The sequence below is a fragment of the Heliangelus exortis genome, chromosome 22 (genome assembly GCF_036169615.1).
Source record: "Heliangelus exortis chromosome 22, bHelExo1.hap1, whole genome shotgun sequence".
Classification (NCBI taxonomy): domain Eukaryota; kingdom Metazoa; phylum Chordata; class Aves; order Apodiformes; family Trochilidae; genus Heliangelus; species Heliangelus exortis.
This window is the reverse complement of record NC_092443.1, coordinates 38,143-44,149: the sequence shown is the minus strand read 5'-3', so window position 1 is coordinate 44,149 and position 6,007 is coordinate 38,143. Positions and strand designations below refer to the sequence as shown.

The following is a 6,007-nucleotide window of genomic DNA, read 5'->3' as shown; positions in this document are numbered from 1 at the left end:
AGAGGAGTCGAGGTTGGGAATTGCAGGTGGTGTTTTGAAGTTAGTGTAGGGGAGAGGGTTGTCTGGGAGCAGCCCCCTTTGGGTGGGTGAAGGGAACAGGTTACTTTTCAGCATGATTCCAGCATGGGCAGGGCAGCTTCAGCCTTGGTGTGTGGGGCTGTGTGTTTTATGTTGCCAGTCTTGGTTGTCTTAGAGCTTCGTCAGGCCTTGATGGTCCTCTGTGTCCTCACAGAGCGAGTCCTTCATCTTGGGCATCCTCCCTGCAAAGCCTTTCCTGATCAGCACGGTGCCGATCAGCAGCGTGTTATTCCGCACGACGAGTCTAAATTGCAGATCGGTCTCTTGACTTGGGATTTCTTGATTGTCATCTTCTGAAACATCATTGCCAAGTGCATCAGCATCTGGACTCATTCCCCGCATCCTTGCGTCCTCAGGTCTTGAAGGCGGCTCCTCGGGCATCCGTCGCTTCGTTCCCTCGCTTTGCAGACGCATCGCTGTAGGTCTTATTGCCCAAAAGTCTTGGATTCCAGAGTCCCTCTTCTTGCTGCGAGTTTTATCTTGAGGTCAAGTCTTGTGACTCACGTGGCTATGTCTTTGTTCAGTCTGTGCCTGTGAGTGTTTGGTTTGGAGCTGCCCTGCCTGCTGTGTAGGATCAGGGGCCGTGGGAAGTGCCATTAACTGACCGACTCGGTGCTGAGCAGCTTCCCAGTGATTTGCATAATCCTGTTTTTCAGATCCCACGTGTCAATGACCATCAAGAAACAGATGGAGGAGGAGAGGAGGCCGCCATCCGATGGTTGGTCAGGGTGTGCAGTCGGTGGGAAGGTGCCTCCTTTGGCTGCTTTACCGCATTATGGTTTGTTGTCATTTTGAAGGCGGAAGCGGCGAGCGAAGCGGGATACGGGTACCGGAGGTGGCTGCGGCAAGGTGAGCAAAGGCTGGTGGGCTGGAGGAGCAGTTATTCTCAGGGGTTGTTTTATTGGTTGGTCACGAACATCCCTTGTTGTTTGTGTTTTTTTTCAGGTGCACTCCTAACCTCGTTTTGGCACCCCAAAGAGATGGCAGGCAGATGGGTGAGAGGCCGAGGTAAAGGAGCAGGAGATGGACGTCGCGGTGGCCTGGGTGGTGTTTGGGGCAATATCTCAGCGTGTGCCTTTTGCCTTGACTTTTGCAGGTGTCACACACAGTGCCGGAGTGACAAAGCCACGTCTTGAGGAACAGTTGGAGAAGGTGAGATGGCTGTGGGCTGGGTCAGCCATGTATTAACATCAACTCTGTTAAAGGTTTCCCTTACGTTTCAGGTGCTGTGCGTGCCACCTTTGGAACCAGGTGAGCATTGAAGGTGAGCTGGGGTGGTAGAGAGTGGGTTCGTGGAGCTGGTGGCTACTGATCAGCAGAACAGTAACTCTTTCTCTTGGTCTTTTAGGTGCCCAAAGCAGTGGTGGACACAGCATTCGACTCTGGATCGAGGAGGTGAGTGGAACTGGGTGGGGCCCTTTTGAGGCGGTGGGCGTAGTATAAGCGGTTGTTGATGGCTGAAGCGCACCTTATTGGTGACACCGTTTCCGATTTTCCTTTCTTTCTGATTGCAGGGAATGAAGAGGAACGTGCCCGTCAGACAGCGTGGTGTTTTGCTGGACATAGATCCAAAACCACCATCCCTCAGGAAGATAAGTTGAGGGACTGAAGTGAAGTGTTGAGGTTGGGAGTTGTTGCAGAAGGGATTTGGAAGTTTTCTGAGCAAAAGCTGGTGTGGGCTGCCTGTTGATTGGGGCAATATCTCAGCATGCGGGTTTTGCTTTGACTTTTGCAGGTGCCACACAAAGCCACGTATTGAGCGGTCGGAGAAGGTGAGATGGTTGCGAGCTGGCTCATCCAGAGATTTTACTTCAGCTCGGTTAAGGGTTTCCCTTTGTTTTTGCAGGTGCTGCGCTTGCCACCTTTGGAGCCAGAAGAGCGCTGGAGGTGAGACGGGATGGTAACGAGGAGGCTTGATCTGACAAGCAGAATAGGAATTGTGTCTCCTGGTGTTTCAGGTGCCAGAAGCGATGGTGGCCATAACGTGTGGAAGGAGAAGGTGAGCAGGGTGAGTCGGAGGTTATGAGGAGCGTGTGGAAGGGGTTGGTATTTAGCTGACGTCCTATTTCTGGTGGCACTGCCGTTTGTTATTGCAGATGACGAGGAGGAACTTTGTGGTTTTGGGAAGATCCCCATCAGCCGATGCGGGTTACTTTTCTGTCCAGTGCTTCAAAGCCCCAGATGTTTGAAAGGTAAGAGAAAGGGAAGATGGTTGGGGAGGGTCTGTGTAGAGGGGTCAAGGTTAGGAATCGCTGGCTCGGGTTTTAAAGGTACTGTAGGGGAGCGGGTTGTCCAGCAGCGGTGCCCTTTGGGTGGTTGATGGGAGCCTGTCCCTCCCTGGCATGATGCTAGCAAGTTCCAGGAACTGAATGAGCGTTGGAGGTGAGGTGGTAGTGCAGGGCTTGTGGAGCTAGTGTCTTCTCTCAAGCAGAACAATAGTTTTGTGCCTTTTAGGTGCCCTGAATGACGACGCCTACAGCATCCAACTCTGGAAAGCGTGGTCGAGTGGGACTTTGCAGGGCTCTTCTGCAAAGCCGGGACATTTGGAAGGGAATGGGGCTAGCTGACACTGGACTTATTGCTGAATATTCTGGTAGGTGTTTTGGTGTTGTGGTTATGTGTGTGGAGTTTTTTTCTTTGCTTGTTTTGGTGTGACTTTTTTTTTTTTTTTAATGCAGGTGGCAAAGGGGAACCTTGCAAGTTGAGGATTATCCTAGGCCGCTCCTGTCTATTTTCCTGGCTAACCACGACTTTGGAGAGCCAGTCCTCTGAAAGATAAGTTGAGGGACCAGTGGTGTAGAGGGGTCAAGGCTGGTGGGAGTTGTGTAGGGGAGAGGGCAGTCTGGGAGCAGGCTCCTTTGGTCAGATGAAGGAAGTGGGTTAATTTCTGATGCGATGCCAGTGTGGGCAGGGCAGCTCCAGCCTTGGTGTGTGGTGGCGTGTAGTTTGTGTTGTATGTGTTTGTCTTAAAGCTTCCTCAGGTCTTGATGTCCTCTCGGAGCAGGTCCCACATCTTGACCATCATCCCTGCAAGGCCTTTACTCATCAGCACAGTCCTAGTCAGCAGCAGCATCTTGTTGTGTGACAAATTTGAAGTGTTGATAGGTCTTGATTCTGGGAAGCTTCCTGATGGTCATCTTCTGAAACATCATTGCCACCTGCATCAGCATCATCTCTGGTCATGGATTTTCCCAGAGTGGGACTTTATTCCCCACATCCTCGTGTCATCAGGTCTTGAAGCCCGGGTTCTTTGGCATCCCTTGATTCAGCCCCTCGTTTTGCAGTTGCATTGCTGTAGGTCGTCTTACCCAACAGTCTTGGATCCCAGAGATATTCTTTTTGCTTGGTGTTTTCTTGAGATCACGTCTCATGATTTGCAGGGCTGTGTCTGGAGTTGGTCTGAGTGTTTGGCTTGGAGCTGCTCTTCCCAGAGTTTGCCGGAAGAGTCATAACTGAATAGTTCATCTATTGAGCAGTATTCCAGTGACTTGTGTATCACTGTTTTTCAGATCCCATGTGACAAGGATGTACATGAAAGAGCAGGAGGAGAGAAGAGCACCATCCAAAGGTTAGTCAGTGTTGGGTGTTGGAGCGAAGGTCCCTCTCCTGGCTACCTGACCCCATTATGGTTTGTTTGTCCTTTTGCAGGTGAGAGCAGCCAAGGAAGCAGAATATCTGTTCCCAAGGTGGCTCTGGCAAGGTGAGCAAAGGTCAGAAGTCTGCTGACTTCTGATCAGCAGAACAGGAACTGTTTCTCTTGGTGTTTCAGGCGCCCCAAGCAACGGTGGCGATAGCGTTCAACTCTGGAACGAGAAGGTGCACTGTATACCATGGGGCTTCTGTGAGGAGGTGAGTGCAGCAGAAGTAGCGTGCATTGGCTTAGGTGGGACTTGTGCCAGCGCTGTTTGTGACCTGTGGGTTGTGTTTTTTCCTTTTCTACGTATAGGGGATGAAGAGGAACTGTGCGACTGGAAGCGTATCTCAGTTAAACAATGTGGTTTTCATTACTGACCGTGGCTTTGTGTTGCTCTCGCTCTTGAAGATAAGTTGAGGGCCCAGGGGTGGGTGGGGAGGGGCTGAGCAGAGGAGTCGAGGCTGGGAATTGCAGGTAGTGTTTTGAAGTTAGTGTAGGGGAGAGGATTGTCTGGGAGCAGCAACCTTTGGGTGGGTGAAGGGAACAGGTTACTTTTCAGCATGATTCCAGCATGGGCAGGGCAGCTCCAGCCTTGGTGTGTGGGGCTGTGTGTTTTATGTTGTCAGTCTTGGTTGTCTTAGAGCTTCGTCAGGCCTTGATGGTCCTCTGTGTCCTCACGGAGCGAGTCCTTCATCTTGGGCATCCTCCCTGCAAAGCCTTTCCTGATCAGCACGGTGCCGATCAGCAGCGTGTTATTCCGCACGACGAGTCTAAATTGCAGATCGGTCTCTTGACTTGAAAGTTTCTTGAAGATTGTCTTTAGCAATGTCATTCTCAATTGCATTGTCATCTGATCTCTGTCCATCCAGTTTCCCTGAGGGGGACTCGGTCCCCGCATCCTTGCATCCCCAGGCCTTGAAGGCAGCTTCTCGGGCATCTGTCGCTTCATTCCCTCGCTTTGCAGATGGATCTCTGTAGGTCTTATTGCCCAAAAGTCTTGGATTCCAGAGTCCCTCACAGGACAAGTAATATTGAACATCATCCCCATGGTGTTGAACACATTTAGTCATATCTGGATCCTTCTTTTTTTGCATCTTGCAAATTTCTTGATAGGCATCTTTTGTAATCTTCTTTATGAACGAATGAGCATCTCTGGTCATAAATTTTCCACATTTGCAACCTTGTCTCTGCATCCTTAGGTCTTGATGCTAGTCTTCTTGTACATCTGATATGTTATTTTGAAGAGTAATTATTGTAACAGGAAGTGTTCTATGACACTTGATGTCACCATGGGGCCTCCTTGCCTCACCCTTGCATCCCTGTAGATCTTCTTGGCCAACTTCTTGGAGCCCAGAGTAATTCTTGTTGGGAGTTTTATATTAATGTTTAATCTTGTAGTTTGCAGTGGTGTGTCTTGAGTTGGTCTGTGTTTGTGTGTTTGGCCTGGGGCTGCTCTGCCCAGATTGTAGAGTTGGGGATATTGAAAAGCCATAAGGGTCTCTGGTGACGTTTGCCTTGAGTTTTTAGGCCACAATTTTACAGTGATCTTAGGTGGAGCAGCCATAGTCAGGCTGGGTGAGCAGTTGCTTTGATGGTGATGAAGGTGATGGGACCTTCATGAGAGTGCAGGAGATTGACCCTCTCAGTAGTTAACAGTTGTATGTGTATGGGTTCAAAGTTTTGGGGCTGTGTTTATTAATGGCATGAGGGTAGTAGTACACTAGATGGGTTTCCTAACTAGGATTGAGATGTCTGGAATTGTCTGTCCATTGTTCAGCATTTCAGTGACTTGTGTAACACTTTCAGATGCAAAGGACAAATATGCGCTTGTAAGAAGAAACGAGGGAGCAGAATGCAGTCAGGTCAGTCAGTGTGTAGTGCTGGAGGGATTGTGCTTCTGGTAGCTACCTGATAACAGTGTGTGTTTAAGTCATTTTGAAGGTAGAAGCAGTAAGCGAAGTGGGATAGTCACTGAAGGTGACTGGGGTGAGGTGAGTGATGACTAGTGGGACCAAAGAGCAGTTATTTTTCGGGTGTGTTGTTGAAGTTAGAAGCATCAGTTGATGTTTATAGGTTCTATTGTAGTCACCGTGTGACAATAAGAAAATTGCAGAGGCTGGATATGCAAATTGCCAAGGTAAAGGAGTAAGAGATGGGGATTGTTGCAGGCAGGGTGCTGTTTGAGGCAGCATCTTGGTACATTCCTTTTGTTTTTTGCAAATATTGTAAGCAGGCTCACTGGGACAAAGCTGCTGACTATAGCAAGTAGTCCGAGGTAAGGTCAGTGTCAAAGAG

General features: G+C 49.5%; 1 long non-coding RNA gene across 1 annotated transcript; it reads left to right on the top strand.

The window, feature by feature from the left end:
* Positions 1-2,034: 2,034 nt before the first annotated feature.
* Positions 2,035-2,575, top strand: LOC139806450 (uncharacterized). The gene is made up of 3 exons (XR_011730246.1): positions 2,035-2,077; positions 2,175-2,270; positions 2,533-2,575. It is a non-coding gene; the product is annotated as an uncharacterized lncRNA (long non-coding RNA).
* Positions 2,576-6,007: the final 3,432 nt, after the last annotated feature.